At 40.2% G+C, this 20,551-nt stretch overlaps 1 protein-coding gene across 5 annotated transcripts in view; it reads right to left on the reverse strand.

The window, feature by feature from the left end:
- The window catches only part of HDAC7 (histone deacetylase 7), a 266,897-nt gene that overhangs the window by 163,135 nt on the left and 83,211 nt on the right, over positions 1 to 20,551 (reverse strand). For all 5 annotated transcript variants that reach the window (XM_042448009.1, XM_042448008.1, XM_042448013.1 and 2 more), the window contains one exon: positions 5,152 to 5,237. The gene's annotated coding sequence lies outside the window, so the exon portion shown is untranslated. The remainder of the gene's footprint in view (positions 1 to 5,151; positions 5,238 to 20,551) is intronic.

Genomic DNA, 20,551 nt, shown 5'->3' on the forward strand with positions numbered 1-20,551 from the left:
GGTTTTGGACAGACCTGTAAATATACTTTTACAGATTGAGTCTCCCTTATCCGAAATACTTGGGACCAGGATTGCTTTTGATTTTAGAAATATATATTTTAGGGTATTTTGGAATACCTGTATTTGCATATACATACATTATGAAATATCCTGGAGACAAGACCCAGCCAGGTCCCATTACCAAATTAAGTTATGTTTTCATATACACCTTATACACATAACCTGGAAGTAATTCTAAACAACATCTTTAATAACTTTGTGCATGAAAGAAAGTTTGTGTACATTGAACCATCAGAAACCAAAAGTGTCACCGTCTCAGCCACCAATTTTGGGTTTTGGATTACCGGTATTTCAGATTTCAGTGAGGGAGACTCAATTTGTATATGCAGATGGCATGATTCTTCTTTCTACAACACAGGTAGGTTTGGGTAAAGTATTGAGAAAATTTAATCCATATTGTCAAGAGAGTATTTTAGCAATCAACAGCATAAAATCAAAAGTTGTAATCTTGGGAAGACAATAAGTGGATTTTAAACTCTAATGAGATAGAACAGGTGAGTTATTTTACTTATTTGGGTATAAAATTTTGGTGCAGAAATCTGGGGCTTGAACAATAAGAAAATTGAAAAGGTTCAGAACCATTTCTTACATTTGAATAATGAGAGACTCCACAACTCATATAATTAGATCTGACTGTAGAATAACAGCAGTTTCTGACCTGATACTTTTCAGATTATTTAACTATTGGTGCGTACTAGGTTAAATGGGTAAAGACAGGTTCCCTAAAATATGCTTAAATGACCAAATAAAACTTAAGAAAATGTCTAACTTTTCTAAAATACTATCAAATGTTGGTTTTAGTGTGAAGGCCTTGGGTATTTCCAAAATTGTTTTAAAGCAAAGAATGGTTGATGCAAATGCACAGATGGATTTATACAAGATCTAGGAAATGGATAGTGGAAACAAAAACAAAAAAATTTCAAGAAGAAAACATTTCTCCTTCTGAATGAAACATGATCTGTTTGCTTGTTTGTGTATGCCTTCAAGTCACCTTTCGACTTATGATGACCCCCCACGAATTCCAGAGGGTTACTCATCAGATGGAGCAGATGGAAACAATAGTCCAAAAACACAACAGAAATAATCCAGTCTGAGATTGCTTTAACTGCCCTAGCTCAGTGCTAGGGAATCATGGGAATTGTAGTTTATTGTCGGCACCAGAGTTCTCTGACAGAGAAGACTCAATGTCTCACAAAACTACAGTTCCCAGAATTCCCTATCACTGAACCAGGACAGTTAAAGCGGTCTCAAATTGGATTATTTCTGCAGTGTGTTTTGGACCAATTATACAACAAGAAAAATTTCAAGGCATCCCAGTATCAAACAGACTTTGTGTATGTAGTACAAGTTAAGTGGGACGTCTAGCCCACAACCTACCAGAATACCGGTTGTATTCCTGTCCTGGAGAACATTATTAATCTCTTTTTAAACATATGGGAAATTCTGGGCTGGAAAGGTTGAGGACAAAATTGAATTTTCTTATGCAAGGCTTTAACCAGCTATTGATGACCTTACTGCAGTTAAAGCTGCTGGTTTTGGGGGGGGGCTTTTTTGATGCATGTAAAACTATCATAGGTTCTCTTTCCTTTTTGTTTCAAATTTACAGCACTTTATATGTATTGTGTATATTTATAGTCTGTTTCTGATGTTATCTGTTGACTTATTGAATACACTTTTACTTAGCTGACCGCCCCAAATAAAACTTTCCTTCTTTCTTTCTTTCTTTCTTTCTTTCTTAAAATCCTTCTTTCTTCTCAAGTGCCCACTGAATTTACAAAGTGTCTAAAACTTAAGCAGTCCCAAGAACTGAATTTACCCAAAAACTGAGTCATCACCTGGCATCTCTAGAAAGGAATCAGCCTGCCTTTACCCAGAGGTTGAGTTACTGCCTGCTTTATGTGATGAGTTTGCCACTTCACTGGCAGACAAAATTGTTGCAGTTCAGCCAAACCTGGGACTGCTCCCCCAAGTTAGAGGATGCGGGGAAGAGGAACACAAACTCGGTCTGGGACTATTTATTTGGATCAACACCAAAACCAACCACCATTGCAGGGACACATAAAGAGCCACTCAAGGGCTGCATCCATCTCCGTTTTAGCAGACAAAAGCCGGCACTTTTACTGAAGAGGGCAACTAATCCAGCTGGATCACCATCCAAAATTGCCATTGCCTGATTGCTCACAGAAGTACCAGCAAAAGCCAGACATATCACAAATATCCTTCCAAAATCCTGCTACTCTTTAAGCTGCTTCTGCCCAAAGTCTCTTTATTGAGACTTTGGTCCCGACCAGACAGGACAAAATAAAGCTGCTTCGGGTCACTTTGGAGGTATGCTGTTTAAATGACACACACATCTTAAGAGCCCAGAAACTGTGCCAAAGCTGCGCTCCAGTCCTTAAGGCTGGAATGTGGCTTTGGCGCAGCTTCCGGCCTCTTAGGATGCATGCATCATTTAAACAGCATATCTCCAAAGTGACCCAAAGCAGCTTTATTTTGACCAGTCTGTTTGGGCCCTAAGTCATCTTTCTTTTGCTCTGTTATGTATACATGAGAGAAGCTGGATTAAAGAACTGGCTGGGAGAAAAATCTTGAGTATTTTCTTTACCCTTGCAGATGGCCGAGGGGGGGGGGCAGTGACTTTGTGGATTTGGTTCAGAAAGTCAGCTTAGACACATGTTAATAAATGAACACATTTCATATGCACTTTTAAAGATACATGCAACATCTCTTGGTCACCATACCGAAGAACATTAATCCTGATGCTGAGACTGAAGAAGCCAGTTCTTCCTTTCTGGGGAATTTTTGTGAGTGGGTAGTTTTTCTGCAAGATGAAATACAGACATCTATATTACAAGTTACTGAAGAACAGTGGTAACGGGTGGATCTCATAACAGTAGGGTTGTGAACCCACTCCAAGTTTCAGTTTGAACTTCAGAGGAGCTTTCCAAGGTGCTGACCCTATTTTGAGTTAAATTTAGCACTTTGAGTAGTTAGAGTAAAGTTCAAGGTAAAACCTGGATTCACTGCCTCCTTGCCATGGGAGCTACCAGCTGCCATTGGTGCAGAATCTGGTTCATCTTCTAGGCGAATAAGCATCAGGAAAAGGACGCTTCTCTAGTCAACATTTCCCTCAAAGGAAGTTTTCAAAATAGCAAAGGAGGATAAGCACTGAGTTGTCATTTTGGATTTGGCAGTGTCTTTAAATCTTCACAAATAAAATGTGCAAAGATATATACAGTACAGTCATCCATCCACATTTGTGGCTTTTACTTTTGTGGATTTGATCATTTGCAGATTTGATTAATATGTCCCTTCTAGAAATTTCTACAGCGTGAAGATTCCTTGAGAGAATACTTCTCCAAGTATTTGTAAGTCCTCCAGTGCAATTTTATGCTCAACCTCTGGTAGATATTGACCACAGAGTTGCTCTGGAGTACCTACAGATTTCTAGAGAGATATTCTCTCAGCTTTAAAAAAAGTGTTTTTTATTTGTGGGTTTTCCACTTTCACGAGGATCCTGTGTCCCTTACTACAGCAAATGTGCAGGCCCCATTATATGTGTGTGTGTGTGTGTGTGTGTGTGTGTGTGTGTGTGTGTGTCTATGTGTGGAGGTAGGTAGGTAGGTAGAGCATATCCAAATAAGTGAGATTGGAGGTGTTTCATTTTAATGCTGTCATTTCCTACACAGAGTCTTCAGGGGACTTGGTTATGGCTGACACATCCTTCCAAGTGGACACCTCATTGACCTTTGATATAACCCAGCTCATCAAAACCAAAACAAAAGATATGTCAGCATGGAAGAGACACAAAATTAGCACAAGAGATTCTCACGTTGCTAATTATACTCAGAGAAAAAAACAAGGCCCAAAGACAGAGCTTGACTGAACTATCACCACCACAAGCTGGCAATTCAGAGTAAATTACATACAAGGGATGCAATGTATATATAAATGGACAAAAGTCATTTAGATGAAGGTTTGAAAAAAATTAATTCCCAAGATGTTATGCTATACTCAGCCATGAAAATCCACTGGCTGACTTGGCAAGTGACACTCTCTCAGCTTCACAGCATGGCAATGGCAAATCTGCTCTGAACAAATCTTCCCAAGAAAAGCTCATGATAGATTTGACTTAGGGTTGCCATAAGTCAGAAACAACTTGAAGGCACACAACAACAACAGCTAACAGCATGGAAAACATGGGACAAGAGCCATATAAATTGAAAAATAAAGGCAGCAGTTAATAAAAGGTGGGGGAGACATCAAAGAAGGTACCAAACGGATTTGACTGGGAAGAATCTTCTATGATGAGGTGGGGGAATATTAAAACCAACAGTTTTCCTGATTCTCTGACACTTGCATTAGTTTTTCAGCCACAAGCTAAGGTTCCAGTTTGAAGAGTCAAGGAATTCATTCTGAATTTTTAAGATAGTTTTTTTAAAAAAAAAACAATCACAGCTACAATCCAACCCTCCCTTCCTCCCCAAAAAACTAATTGGACTAAGAGCATAGCATAAGAGTAAACAAGAATTAGCTCATCCCTCCCCACCATTTTCCACATGAAAATGTCCTTTCTAGCATCTATTTGGCCTGTCAAGTAAAGTGCTATTTTCACCCACATATTTCTCTTCTGGGGGCAAATATCAGCTGTGGAGGATTTTCACAGTGGCACTCACAGTATAGACTCTCTGTCCTACTCTGAAATCTTGACCCAAATTGAGGCTCCTCAAAGCTGCAATTTTACAATAAATAAAAAAGGTAATTATTAGAACCTAGTAAGGATGTATCCACACTACAGAAATGAAGCAGTCTGACACCATGTCAATGGTCATGGCTCCATCTTGTAGAATCCTGGGATTTGTAGTTTGGTGAGGTATTCAGTCTGGTCTGTCAGAGAGCTGTTGTGCCTCAAACAGCTACAAATCCCAGGATTTCTGTAGGAAAGAGTCATAGCAGCTAAAGTCGTGTCAAGCTGCTTTATTTCTGCAGTGTGAATATCCTCTAGATCTATGGAACCTGCATGCGGAAGATAGCACACTACAGCATAGCTTATGCCAAGGACAAAATGTAAGGGAAAACTCACATACTCACATTCTGTCTGCAAGATTCTTCAGTATCGACGTCAATGGAAAGAACTGTCAATTTCACCAATACCTCCCTCTGATCTTGAGTGAAACCTATGAGATCAGGGAAATGATGTGTAAATTTCACCAATACACTTTTATTTTTTCCTGCATCCACTTCCTCCTCCTAGTCAGGTCAGACTACAACAATACTTTTGCTTAAATCAAAACCCTCCAAAGACATCTGACAAGAGTTTTCCACCTTCCCCCAAAGAGCCAGGACGCAATGGGAAAAATAATCAGTATAATCCCAGGTCATTGATACTTTTACTCAAGTCACAGAGAGTGAAGTAAAGGGAGGCACTAGACTCTGCCTTGCCCCCTATGATGTTATTACCATTAAATATTAGAATGAGGTTCCAGTTAAATTAACAAGTGTTTGTTTTGATCCTGGGTCTCATTCACACTACGCAAATAAAACACTATGATTCCACTTCAACTGCTGTGGCTGTACCCTATGAGATCCTGGGATTGTTTGCTTGGTCAGAGGCACCAGAGGCACTCTTAGGATGAGATTACTGAACACCCCTCCTTTCACTACAAATCCCAGGATTATGTAGGTTTGTGCCATGAGAGCTAAAGTACAATCATAGTGCTATAATTATGTAGTGTGAATGGGCCTCTTGTTAGTCTTGCCAGAAATAGGAAGGGAAACCGCAAAGGAAAAAGGCAAGCATGTAGGAAAGAAAGTCAGAAAGGTGCAGAAATTTGCACCATTTACAATTGTAGCACCAATGTGTCTGCTGAAAATGATTATTCGTATGTAACCTGAAGATCATTTGTTACGTTTGGTTTTGCCCACCTGCTCCAGCTTTCATATCAGTGGGATGGTGAATCCACTTCAGGTTTTAGCCTTTTGAGGTGCTCTCTCCACGGTGCTGAACCCAATTGCCCCCAAATAGGTTCAGCACCTTGGACAACTCTTTGAATATCCAGTTAAAAATATGGAGGCGATTCATGACCCTATTGACATGGGAGTCACTGGCTGCCATTGATATTTACTGTGAAGCAAGTCCTCACTTGCTGTGTAAATGTGCAAAGAAAGAGCAAACATAATTACTTCTATTACTTCTTGGTTTTATATTCTGCCTTTCTCCTGCCATGGGACCCAAGGCAGCTCACATCAAGTTAAAGAAAAGTAGTTTGATATCTATATCTATATCACAATTGTTCAGCCAACAGCAAAATATAAAAATAATACATTATCACATTAATACAAGCATCCATCCATCCATGCTTAATTATTTTGGTTATTAGTTGAAACTATATACTAAGCTATATGTACTTAATTAAAACAGTTCATACCTACTATATGCTTATATCTCTTCTGTCCTCTATGTCTATATCAATTTGTGTACCTTCCTATACTTATCTTACCATCCTTCCCTTCCCTTCTACATTTCTCCTTTCTTTCTCCTTTTTTCCTTCTTACTCTCCTACATTCTGTCTCTCCAAACCCTTCTCTTTCCTTCCTTCTTTTCTTCCATCTCCTCCATTCTTACAACCCCTCACCTTACTTCTTTTCCGCTATCTCTCTCACTCCTCCCTTTTTACGTACTTTCATCTTCTCACCTATGTCAATACCCTCTTAAACATTATTTCCTCTTTTTCCTAACTTTCTTCCACATCTCCATCCTTCTTCTGTCACCTTTTAAATAAAAGTAGTTTAGATTACTTTTTATGGGACTATCCCTGAAGACTACTCAGAACCTTCAGGTAGTGCAAAACACAACAGCTGGTTTGCTAACCCAAACACCATATACACACACACACACACACACACACACACACGGAGAGAAAGAGAGAGACATGGAGGGGGGGCACTGGTTTTAAAGGAACTGCACTGGCTGCCAATAGATAGTCTGGTCTCAGTTCAAGGTGTTTGTGATGACATTTAAATCCCTAAACCACTTGAGACCTTGATAATTGAAAGAGAGCCTCTCCTTAGATAGGCTGGACTGAGATATGCTAGAAGGGCCCTCCCCTGTGTCTCTTCAGTGGGAGCAATACACTAAAAGGGAATGTGGGGCAGGGCCTTCTTGGCTGTAGCATCCTTCTTATGAAAACTCTTTCCTTGGAGGCTGACACTTCTGGTGCCAAGTCAAAGAAAAAAACTTTCTCTCTCTCTCTCTTTTTTTTTTTTAAATCCTTTTGAATCTACTTATGTTAGCCAGTTGGTACATGTACAGTATTTGGTCTTACACTACAGTACAGTAACATCCCAAATCCACCAAATAGTGATGCTTTTATTCGGCCTACCAAAATGCACAAAATACATGACACAAATATTCAAAGCTCCACTGGCTTTTTCCTCAGGGAAAGGTGTTAAAAACCATACATGAGAAAGAAAATAATGATAGCGTTAAGAGTCACAGATCTACATTTTGTCAAAATGCTGTTCTTCTTAGTTAACCATCTTAGTTAAAATTTGCCTGATGAAGAAGCCAGTAGAGCTTAAAAAGTCTGCATCATGTATTTTGTGCATTTTGGTTGGTCCAATAGAGGTATCACTCTAAACTTTTAAACCTCAAACATGTTAAAAGAGAGAAATAGAAACACGTGCATAAATACTGTCTTCTTCTTCAGCTAAAACAGGTGAAATTAAAATGTTTAACTTTAGCAATGGTATATAGTCCAATATCACAAATGTGGCATCATGCACTGGCAAAGATTTGGTCTATATCACTCTTGAGCTATGAGTTGGAAGGGATACCAAGAGTCATCTAGTCTGCCCTGACAATGCAGGAACTGGCTTAAATGAAGCCATGTTTTTGGAATGAGACTAGCTGTGTTCTATTCTGTTTTTCCATCATCACTAAGATGACATAAAAAGAAAGAGCACTGAAAGTATACTACAACCAGATCTCTCTGTGAACCACACACTTCTGACCCATCCTTGTTTAATCTGTGGCAGAGCATGGTGATTTGACACGTGTGCTTCCCTAGCCATGCATCTTCTGCAATTCTTGTCTTGTAATATATCTTTAAGCAGTGTCTCAATGAAAAGTGAATGGCCAACTGTTTAATCAGCCTCTGTTCCTGCATCTTTAGTAGCATCTTAGCTTAATTCAGTGGCATCCCATGCTGTGGAAATCTGCTGCTTTTTGCAGATCACACAGTTGCTAAAATTCCTATAGTACTGTAAAGTCTCTTCTCTCCCCCCCCCCCCCCCCCCCACCTCTCTCTGTGCTTCCTTGCCAAATGGCAATTTCAGTAATTTCTAATTAAATCAGAGAAAGCAAATGTTGTGCCACCTGGGCAAGTAAATTCCACATTTTCCCTCTAACATTAGCTGTTCAACATTGCCAACACTGTAGATAGATTTTGCAAGATTACAGTTCCTGCTGTGTGCCCCACCAGGATCTCTTCTCATTTCCACTGTCTGCCCTTTTAGCCCTATTTGGAAAGAAATGCAAAAGATTCCCCGCCACCCCCCCAATCTGGCTGTCTGCCTCAAGGCTATCCATGACATTAGACTTTACAGTCTTTAATCTTCAAGTCTGCATTTTGTAAGGATAGTAGCTTGACAAATGAACTTGCATGCTGGGCTGTTGGGGGGAGGGGATGTAGACATAGAAATAGCTCCAGTCAGTCAGTGGCATCACAAGGATTACTGTCATCCAGTGTGGTAACTCGTGGTGTCACACACATCCCCCATTGACCTGCTCCCAGACCACACCATACAGAATCCTTAGTAATGTATTTTTTGTATTAGTGTTACTCATGAGTGACAATTCCCGTATATCACTGAATGTAATGGTAATTACAATGTAATGGCTGTACTTTCCATGGTCCAGATACTCCATTAAAATCAAGGTGGCTATATGAGAAAAAACACACAGCCTGTGTAACTTTATTGTGTAAAAACTTCTGCCTTACACTTTGAAAAGTAGACAACTCTTCCCGATCCAAAATGCTTGGGACTAGAATTGTTTTGGATTTCAGTTTGTTTTTGAATCTTGGAATATTTGCATACATACAATAAGAGATCTTGGAGATGGGACTGAAGTTTAAATATGAAATTCATGAATATTTCATATACACCATATATATATATATATATATATGGTGTATATGAAATATATATAGTGTTAAGGTACTATTATACAATATTTTAATAATTTTATTCATGAAACAAAGTTCATGTACACTGAACCATCAGAAAGTAAAGGTGTCACTATCTGAGCCACCCATTGGACAATTTTGGATTTTGAAGTATTTAGGATTTTGGATTTCCAGATAAGGGATACCCAACCTGTCTTTGTAGGTGTGTGTACACACACGTACATACATATACATACACAAATACACATAAGCACATACACATACGTGGCTGCTCTATTGGCTTGTCCTTTACAACCAATCAGGAAATCATGGAACCCTCCAGATATTGTTGGACTGAAACTTTCAACATTCCTCACTATTGGCACTTCTAGAACTATAGACCAACAAGATTTGGAAGGCCACACATTTTCCATCACTGCTTTAGAAAATATAGTTTAATCCCCTCCCCTCAACTGCAGCAGTGACTTTATAAAAAACTGGACCTGTGCCTCCTTTCTGAGATTCTTACTTTGCCCTAACCACCCTAGGTGCCAACAAGAGCTAGTGTAATGTTGTGTTACATTGGGACTTGGGAGATCCCATTTCAAATTTAGAATGATGCCTTGGAACTTAGGAGACACAGGTTTTAGTTCCCAAAGATGCCCAGGTTTCAGTGATGCCCAGAAGTTCATTTGCACACTTAAGACTAGTGATCCAGCTGTGCTCATTCCTAGAGAAATCAGATCTGGCAATGGCAACACATGGCTTGATTGCAACCCACTCGGACTACTTTAATGCACTCTAAGTGAGACTGCATTTTGAAACTGTTTGGAAACTTCAGTGGGTCCAAACTACTGTGGCTAGAATACTGATAGGAGCCAGTCACAGGGAGCACATAGTTCCCTTCTTAAAACAGCTTCACTGGCTACCAGTTCATTTTTTGCACAGTTCAAAATGCTGGTTATGACCTATAAAGCCCTACACGGCTTTGGTCCAGAATATCTGAAAGACTGTATCTCCCTATATGAGCCTGTCAGAGTTTTGAGAACCACAATTTGACACTATTTTAACTGCCATGGCTCCATCCTATGGAATCTTGGGATTTGTAATAGCACCAAAGCTCTCTGACAAAGAAAGCTAAAATCTCTCAAACCTACAAATCCCAGATTCCCATAGCATTGAGCCATGACAGTTAAAAAGGTGTCAAACTCCATTAATTCTCCAGTGTAGAGGCAGCCTACATTGCTTCCTTCCCTTCCCTGCCCTCCTTTTGCTCCTAGGCAAAGATCTTTTTCTTTAACAGTCTTTCAGTGAATAATTGCACACAAGGAGTCATCTTATGGCAGTGCTTTTTTTTTAACTTTTATATGCTTTTGAATGACTTAATATGGTTTATAGGCTTTGGTTATAATGGGATGACTTTTAATTGTGTTTCATTTATTTATTTATTTTGTCCAAGTTTTAGATTATTCCTTTTCTAAGCTGCCTTGGGTCCCACACCATAAGAAAGGAAGCATATAAATAAAATAAATAGCTATAATAAAATAAATAAACAAGAAGCCACAAAGCTCACTAGGTGAACGTACCTCTCTTGCTCTGCCTTACTCACAGGGTTGTTGTGAAGATAAGGGGGGGCACTTGAGATCATTGAAGGTAGGATATAAATGTAAATTATGAATATAAGAAGGCTTTTGCCATCTAACACTTTGTGCACAAAGTGGCCAAACTGATGTTTCTGGGAAGCCCACAAGCACAACAGGAAAACAGCCAGCTCATAAATAAAATAATTAATATGCACCAATGCTCTCTTTCACAGGTGAGTGAAAGTAATCCTCATACACAGTTGTGAGCACTTTGTTGCTACATGCAAAGTGGTATCAAAAGGGGTACTGAGAAGGCCTCCTCCTGAAACCATGGGGTAGAAACAAGACTATGGTGTGTGAGGAGGCAAAAGCCACTGCATTCCCAAGCAGATTCTAATGTAGGCAGTGAGTGACCAGACTCACGCTTGCTTAGCTTAATCACAGCGACAGTGGCATTACTGAGGGAGTATGAGGGGTTCAAACCACACCGGGTGACAACCCAGAGGTGACAACCCAGAGGAGGGGTAACACCTGGTTAGGCACTCCTCTCCCTTCGGTGTTGGAGGTGTGAACACTCACCCTTCCCATTTGCTCCCTCACTGGGCTTTCTCACTGGAGAGGAAGCTCAGTGATGGAGAGGAAGAACAAATGTGCACCTTTCTCAGATCTACACTGGGTGACACCCTACCTAGTGAAGCCACTGCACAGTGGCATCTGCTGTCCTATAGCTTAAGGGAAATGTAAATCCTTAAATAGGATTTTAGAACTAAATAATTCACACAGAATGCAAAAATAATACATTGCAATACCAAGTAATGGTAAGTTGCTTAAGAGAGTAATACCAGGGGTGCAATATGAAATTCAGAAGAAATTCTTATTGCGTGAGAGTTCCAGAATGATGATTTGCACTTCCCTTTTTTCTGAAGAAGGAACAGAGTAGCCAGCAAGGAACTCACTGACTCCCCTCTGAAAAGGCACAAAAGAGCCAAGAATGTGCTCTGCTTGCCCAGCTTCTTCTTCATCTTCTTACATGACTAAAAGATACAACCATTGTTTGAGAATAGGAAGAAATAATGGGCACAAAGGAGAGTGCTGGCTTGAAACAGGTCTGCCTTTCCAGTGAATATGTGGGATATCCAGGATTCTCAAGTACTGGATACTGGATTCCACCTCTCACCCTGGATGCTAAAGAAACACTGCTTACAAACCTCAGCATCCCACTCTTTCTCTCTCTACCTTCCTCTACAAAGTCTAATATACCTTTCCCACATCTAGCAGTCCCATATGTTTGGATTACAGTTCCCATCAAGCCATTTGTAAGGTCACTGTTTATACACAGCCTTCACTGTCACTATCTCACTTCTGCCTTGCTAGTAGAGATGGAAAGGATTTTTGAAAGTATTTGAAAAATGGTAAAAAATGTTTCTTGAACGGTAGGAAATCCTGCTGAGGACAATCTGCAGTGACCATTTTCATAGTTGTGGACTTATTGTGTACAAAATTCACACGTGTGCGTGTATGTGGGTGTACAAGAAACAGCATTTTCAACACAGGAACCAGCATTTTCTGCACACAAAATAATATTCCTGCATAAAAATATTACCTTCTGTTCAGAAAAAGTTGTTTTCCATACAGAAAATGCTGTTTTCTAAACGTTTTTTTGCAATTTTTGTGCGAAGTAAGTCCTGAACTATGAATAGTCTTTTAAAACTATTTAGTTCTTGAAAACTTTCTCACAGTGGGAAGAAACTTACTAACATTTCTCATTGCATTCTTTGTGAATTAAATTTGTGAAGAATAGCATAACTCCCTGGTGGTAATTTTGTTCACCGACTCCTGTGAGACAAAGTGTGAGGGAGAGGGTAGATGAGACTGCTTTGTTGACTGCTCCTTCAGGATTTATTGATAGGGAGAGGGGAGAGAGAGAGCATCTCCAGGCTGCAAACTGGTAACCCAACTTAAAACAACAGGAATGTCTTAGCTCTAGTGAAACATTCCCCTTTGTTGCTGCTGTGTGTCTTCAAGTCATTTCCAACTTATGGAAACCCTGAGGTGAACCTATCATGGGGGTTTCTCGGTAAGATTTGTTCCGAGGAGGTTTGCCATTGCCTTCCTCTGAGGCTGAAAGCATGTGACTTGTCCAAGGTCATCCAGTGAGTTTCATGGCTGAACAAGAAATCGAACCCTGATCTCTAGAGTAGCAGTCCAACACTCAAATCAATACACCATGCTGGCTCTCCTAACTAGCCTAAAAATGTGAGGGGAGCATGCTAGCCAAATCCTCTCTGCACTTGTTCTCCCCAACAACATTGCTGAAGACAACAACATGAGCAGACTGATGGTCTGCTCTCCATACAATCAAGAACTCAGATTCTCCAAAGATAGAAGAGGTTCCATAGAGCAAAGAAGATTTATTCTTCACAGTGTTGCTAGCAGTGATCACTGCTAGTTTCCATGTTAATGGACTGGTGAACCTGCTCTGGATGTCCACACACAACTAGACAACACTGCTCATTACACCCAAAATCAAAAACAACAACAATCAACCACGAGCACACAACTCATATCTTCCAAACCCTGCTCTTAAATTTCTCATAGAAAAGGGATCTGGAGTACACATGCTCACACACATCCCACACCTCAACTGAAGATGTCTAAGGTAGATGCACTCTCCATGATATACTAGGCCAACACAAAGCTGAGAATATGACTGAAACTGCCAATTCGGACTTCTTGAAACTCCAGGATTTTCCAGACAGGAAGCAAGAGATGTGTCTAAGACTGTGGGTTTCACATGGGTTTTCAGTGCATGCACTCCAACCTCTAGATAGGACCCAGCTATAGATGCCAGAACCTGTTCCTTTCATCCACAGTAAGAAGTAATCTTCTAAAAACTGCAGTGAGAGGCTCTGACTGAAATCACAATGAGACATTTCCTAAACACCATTCTGAACATAAGCCAACGTTTGCACCACCTGTAGTTTCTGAGCCATTGGCATCCTTCTCCACGTAGTGCGCATGACATCCTCATCAATGCCAAGAGGTGAATCATGGTTGCCAGCTTTCAAATTTCTCAGCAATTTATTGGATTTTTGGATGCCTGAATCAGTGGCCAGGTCTGGGAGGGCTTAGTTTCCCTGAATGTTTGTCCCATGATGGCTTCACCCTCCCAGGAAAACCTTGAAGTGAGTTGCCACTGCTGCCTTAAGGCAGGAATTCTTATTCTTATATATCATCCTCCAAGCTGTTCAGTCTATCCACCGCAGCTTCCCCCGACAGGAGCTGGAAGACTGAATGGTCATGCACAGTCCTCCCCCCACTCCCCAGAACAAATAAACCAATACGGTGAAAACACAGGGTAAGGTTTCAGTAGTGAAGCTCTGTTAGAAGAAAAGCAGCACCTAAGCAATGAGACCCCCAAGTATAATCAAAACCAGAAAGAAGCAAGGTTGCCTGGAGTGCAGATGTGCCCTACATTTAATTCCAATAAACAAGAACAAAATTCAGCTGATCCTGTGGCCAAAGGCTCTGTGAAAAGTGGGATCAAGAGGCACCTTTTCTTCTCCTCTCAAAAGGGCTGCAACTGTGTTTGTCTACCCTGCTTGACAGGATCTCTCCAACAACAGTTCATATACTGTTGTAGAATTCATACACATTTCCTAGACCATTCAACTGTCCCAATTTGGCAGGGGCAGTTGCGATGAATCCTCTGTCATCCCACTTTTTGAGCTGCTTTTAAAATGTCCCAGTTTCTCTCTACTCCTCCCAGTTTCTCTCTTCATCCTCTTCTAGTTGTTGTTAACTGCCTTCACATCGATTTCAACCCATGGCAACCCTGCTGATGAGACATCTCCAAGACCCCCTGTCCTCCACTCCTCTGCTTAGTTCCTGCAAATTCATACCCTTGACCTACTTAATAGGGTCCATCCATCTAACATGCAGCCTTCCTCTCTTTCTAGTCCCTCAACCTTTCCTAGCATTATTGTTTTTTCCAATGATTCATGTCTTCTCATGATGTGTCCAAAGTACACCAGCCTAAGTTTTGTCATCTTGGCTTCTAGGGAGATTTCTGGCTTGATCTGCTCTAGGACCCATTTGTTTGTCTTTTTGGCCGTCCATGGAATCCTCACCACTCTTTTCCAGCACCACATCTCAAATGAATTGATTTTCTTCCTATCTTCTTTCTTAACTGTCCAGCTTTTACATCCATACATCATAATAGGGAATACAATGGCTTGTATGATTCTAATTCTTGTGCTCAGTTGTATATCTTTGCAGTTCATGTTCTTTTCTAGTTCTTTCATAGCTGCCCTCCCCATTCTTGATCTTCTTCTGATTTCCTGGCTGCAGTTCCCATTGCTATCAATGTTTGATCCCAGGTAATTCTTTTACTATTTCTATTTCCTCATTATCTATTTTGAATGTGTGCAAGTCCTCTGTTATTTTTATTTTCTTTATGTTCAACAGTAAGACCGCCTTTTCACTTTCATCTTTGATCTTCCTCAGTAGTTGTTCTCTTTTGGCAGGTCTTTCCAGATTAGCCTCCCACTCACTGTCACTGACATGGATAACTCCATTCACCCCACGGAGAAAAAAGTTCTCCCCTTAATCCTTTTACCTTTATTTTTTTTAGCTCATTTTCTGTCAATTTATTTTATATTGTTTATAGTTTTTATGATGGGGCTGGTCGTGGGGCAATTGGGGTTAGGGTATGGGACTATTTTAATTGTATATTTTTTATATATTGTATTTTACTGTTCTTTGGATTACAACTCGTCTTGATTCCCTTGGAAAAAGGTGGGATATAAATAATGTTGTTGTTGTTGTGAGGTTTTCTGCTATTAATACATATCCCAGACTGTTGATATTCCTTCCTCCTATTTTCACTCCTCCCTCTTCTGTGTCCAAACCTGCTTTTCTTACAATATGTTCTGCATATAAGATGAAGCCTTGACTAACCCCTTTGCTAACTGGGAACCATTCTGTTTCTCCATGTTCTGTCCTGACAGTAGCCTCTTGTCCTACATACAAATTCCTCATTAGGACTATCAGATGTGTTGCCACTTCCATGTCTTTAAGGGTGTTCCATAGCCTTTCATGATCTATGCAGTCAAAGGATTTGCTATATAGTCTATAAAGCACATGCTGATTTTGATGTGAAATTCCTTGGTGAGCTCTATTAGCCATCGTATGTTTGCAATGTGGTCCCTAGTGCCTCTTCCTTTCCTGAATCCTGCTTGGACCTCTGGAATTTCTCTCTATATGTATGGTTGGAGTTTATGTTGTAGACATTTGAGCATAATTTTGCTTGCGTGGGAGATCAGTGCTATGTCCTACAGTTGCTGCAGTCTCTTGTGTCTTCTTTTTTGTGATGGGGATGTATATTGATCATTTCCAATCTGTTGGCCATCACTTTGTTTTCCATATCTGTTAACACTCTGTCAATATGGACTGTAGCAGTTCGACTGAAATATCATCTGTTCCTAGAGACTTGTTTTTTCTCTTACTGCATCTTCCACCTCAGTTTTTAGAATTTGGGGTTCATCTTCATATGACTCTTCGTTCCATGTGTCCTTCATGTTGTCATCTCTTTTCTATAACTCTCCTTTGTATTGCATCCAACACCTTTTTATTACTTCCTGGTCTTGAATTATGTTTTTTAATTGTCATAGAGTGTCCTGGTCCTTGGTTTGAACTTTCCTTTGATTTCCAGGAACTTGTGGAATAGGTCTCTCGTTCTTCCCTTTTTGTTGTTGTCTTTTATTTCTTTGCATTGATCATTGTAATAGTTTTCTTTATCTTTACACCTCCTTTATCTTCATCCTCAGCTTACTTCAAATGCTGCAAACTGAATTCAAAATGCAGAAGCAGTTTGCACTTAGAGGGGGAAGGGGGGAAGGAGGGTGAAATTTGGCCTTCTCAGGAAGCTCAGGCAAAAACAAATGACTGTGGCCTCTCTTAGCATATGTGTTCTTCCTCATTAATAACCTTTGACATCTTTACAGGGCTTTACACTGAAAATTTTAAAAACATGTAATACATCCAGTGCAAGCAGACACCTTGAGATGTGGTTGTACTACTGAGGACTAGCAACATGTCGGTTCCAGTTAATCTTCTTAACAAATATCTATGACAGACAGCTCTGAAAAAAAGAGAGACAGTTTTGAAAAGAAAAGCTATTAGGATAGACTTGTGATTCTCTCCCTCCCACCACCATCCCCCCAGAGGAGAGTTGACGGTAGTATGAAAGACAAGTCACTGTTTACATGATTCACATACTCATTCCACATCTGGTAAACAAGACTTAACAGGAGTCTGTCATTTCAGAAACCCTTGAAATCTATTTCACCAAAGGTGAAATGGGGCAAAAGACAATATGGCAAGGGAAGCCTCTTAGAAATTAATTTATTTTTGAAAACAACCTGCCTGTAGTCTCTGAAGTCCACTGGGTGACCTTGGGCAGGTCACATTCTCTCAGCCTCAGGGGAGGTCAATGACAAACCTTTGAACAACACTTGCCAATAAAACCCTATGATAGGTTTGCCTTAAGGTCGCCATAATTTGGAAATGTCTTGAAGGCACACAGCAACAACAAAGTTTACATTTCCAGATTTTCAGAATACTTTTCAAAACCCTGAAAATCTATTCTGACGACAATAGGGCAAAGGAAATCTGCACTCTGGAACTCCCTTCCAGTTCTATGATTCTATGATTCCATGAGAAGCTCTGCTAGTCACATCACCTTTGACTTAAAAATGATGGTCTGTTTCTTCCAGTTGGAGAGAAAGAAACACTGCAATAAAGTAGTTATGCACTACACCAAAAGAACTGAGTGTATGTGCTGCAGCACAGTTTGTTGCAAGCCCTTCTGGATATAGTTAGGGCCTCTCTGACCTACTTTCTACATCATTTACTGACGGAAATGTTAACATACTCCCCATGCCCTGAACAATATAAACTATGCTAGGGTAGCTTTTTGTTTTATGGCCAATGGCTCTTTCTCAGAAAAGGCAACAGAGAGGACTGGAGGGAGAATACACATCCCAACTGACCCTTTTTTCTTGAAGCTACATTTGTTTCATGTTAATGAAGGATCCTGACCACCACAATTAGTAAAAAATGAGCATACATGATGGATAGCCCTCACCCCTTCTTTCAAGAATAAGACAACCCCACTGTGCCAATGATATAATTATCACAACATCATAGAGCTGTGTGTGGCACAGGCCCTAAGAAACTGAGCTTCCAGTCAGGCTGTCCCTGGTTCCAATGATGCCTCTTCCATCATGTGGCAAGGCACTCTCTCTCTCTGAGCCACAGTCCCCATGAGATAACCTCAATGTGGGGGTTCTTCACTTAATAAGTTCAATAATTTGCATCTTGTAATTACATTTATGCCTTACCTTTCCTCCAATGAGCTCAAGGCAATGTACCTTGCTTTCTTCCCTCTCTTTTTGCCTTGTGACCAGGTTGAGAGACAGAGAATGACACTGGCCCAAGATCACACACTGAGCCTAATGGCACAATGAAGACTACAATGCAGATTTCCCAGGTTCCAGTCCAACCCTCTCTCCACTACCCCACACTGCCTTTCTTACAGCAGGGCTGGAAACCCTTTGATGTTTTAGACTATGCTTGCCATAAACCTTTACTATTCTTCATGCTAGTTAGGCCTTCCAGGGATCGAAATCCAAAACATCTGGTGAGACTTAGGTTTCTTGCTCCTAAATTACAAAGCTACAATAGACCGTGTATGTGAAGAGCTGGAAACACTTGAAACTGAAGCACAATATAAATGTTAAATAATATGATGATTACCCATTGCACAGTACTGCTTTCTCCAGGTTCCTATGCCTTTTGAAAGGTACACAAAAGGCAGGGATTCAAGAGATTCAAGAGCTGCATTATTTTACGATTTCCAGGCAAAGCTGCACCTGCTGGATTTCTGCCTGTCGTGATAGGTTAAATGCAAAAGATCTCCACTAAGAAAGGTGAACAGGCAGAAATGGCACTCTCAACATGTTCACAACTGGCTTTTGAGAATGTTAATTACTTAGCTTAGAGTGAGTAAGTAAGTAATTTCCCAAAGTTGAGCCAAAGGTTAATTGTACCCCAGCAGAAACCCAAATCTGTGTACCTACATCCAGCCCACATCTGTGTAAGGCCACATAGTCAGTCTTGCAGACAAAGTCACAACCTGGCTAGTTTCCCTTTTTGAAGAGCTGGTGACATCTTTGACACTGCAAAGTACTGCCCTAACCCAATGGGTAACCAAATATTATACCAGGAGGATCCAATGGTAGTGAGTTGCAAATAAGACTTACTTTTTCATTCTCAATATTTTTAGCAGTAGACATAACCAAAGCCACATCTTCTCCAACAGTGAAATTAGATTGCTGGAACTCCTGAGCGGCAACAACTTAGAAACTTTTTTGCTTGTATAAAGAATAAGAGACCTCTTCCACAAGATCCAGAACTCAACGAGAATTTTAAACCAAGGGCGGGGATGTTTCTATAACCAGAAGAGGAACGTAATACACGAACATGATGAAATAAAAAGATGGAACAACACACAGAAGAGCTATATAAAACTATGAAAGGATGAATGACACATGGGAACAGCAAATCTATAAAGATGAACTCCAAATTTTGGCAAGAGAAGTGAAAGGCACACTTAAAGCAACTGGAAAGAATAAAACACCAAGAGCAGAGGACATACCAATAGAACTGCTACAATCCACACAGACAGAACCAAGTCCAGTTCTAACTAAAATCTGCCAACAAATATGAAAAACAAAGCTGTGGCCCACAGATTGGAAGTGATCAATATACATTTCTATGCACAAAAAAGGAGACACAAAAGATTACAACAACAACAACAGGACCATTGCACTAATTTACAATGCAAGCAAAGTTGTGCTCAAAATTCTGCAGCAAAGACTCCTACCATATATGGAGTGAGAAATCCCAGAAATACAATCTAGATTCAGGAATGGAGGAGGCACTAGGGACTACATAGCAAACATATAATGGATCATGAAGAGCATGATCCAAAAGAAAATCTGCACGTGTTTTATGGAGTACAGCAAAGCCTATGACTGCACAAAAAGCGATGAGATGCTCTCAAAGAAATAGGATCCAATTGTCCTGATGTGTAACCTGTATTGAAGACAAGAGACTGCCATCAGAATTTAATATGGAGAAATGAAATAGTTTCAAATCAGCAATGGGGTCACTCAAGGCTGCATAATATCCTGTCTATTCAACCTGTATGCAGAAAATACCGTGTGCTGAACAGGATTGGAGTGAAAGGCAGGCGGAGAGAAGGTCGGAGGAAGTTAGGCAGATGATACAATACTCCTAGCAGAAAACAACAAAGACCTGGAACAATTATTGAAGAAGTTCAAGAAGAAAAGTACTAAGGGAGGATCAATGCTGAACATCAAGAAAACAAAAATAATTATCACAGAAGACCTACAAGAATTCATCCTACATAATGAGAAAATTGAAATAGTCAATCAACGCTTATATCTTGGACCAACTATTGATCAAAACAGAGACTGCAGCTAAAGAAATTAGAAGACGAATAGGAATGGGAAGGGCAGCTATGAAAGAATGGGACAGGATCCAAAAGTGTAAAGATGTAACTCTGAAGAATGAAGTGAGGCTTATACAAGTTATTGTATTCCTCATCACCTTGTACTGATATGAGAGCTGGGCAGTGAAGAAAGCTGATAGAAA

The sequence above is a fragment of the Sceloporus undulatus genome, chromosome 2 (genome assembly GCF_019175285.1).
Source record: "Sceloporus undulatus isolate JIND9_A2432 ecotype Alabama chromosome 2, SceUnd_v1.1, whole genome shotgun sequence".
Lineage (NCBI taxonomy): Eukaryota > Metazoa > Chordata > Lepidosauria > Squamata > Phrynosomatidae > Sceloporus > Sceloporus undulatus.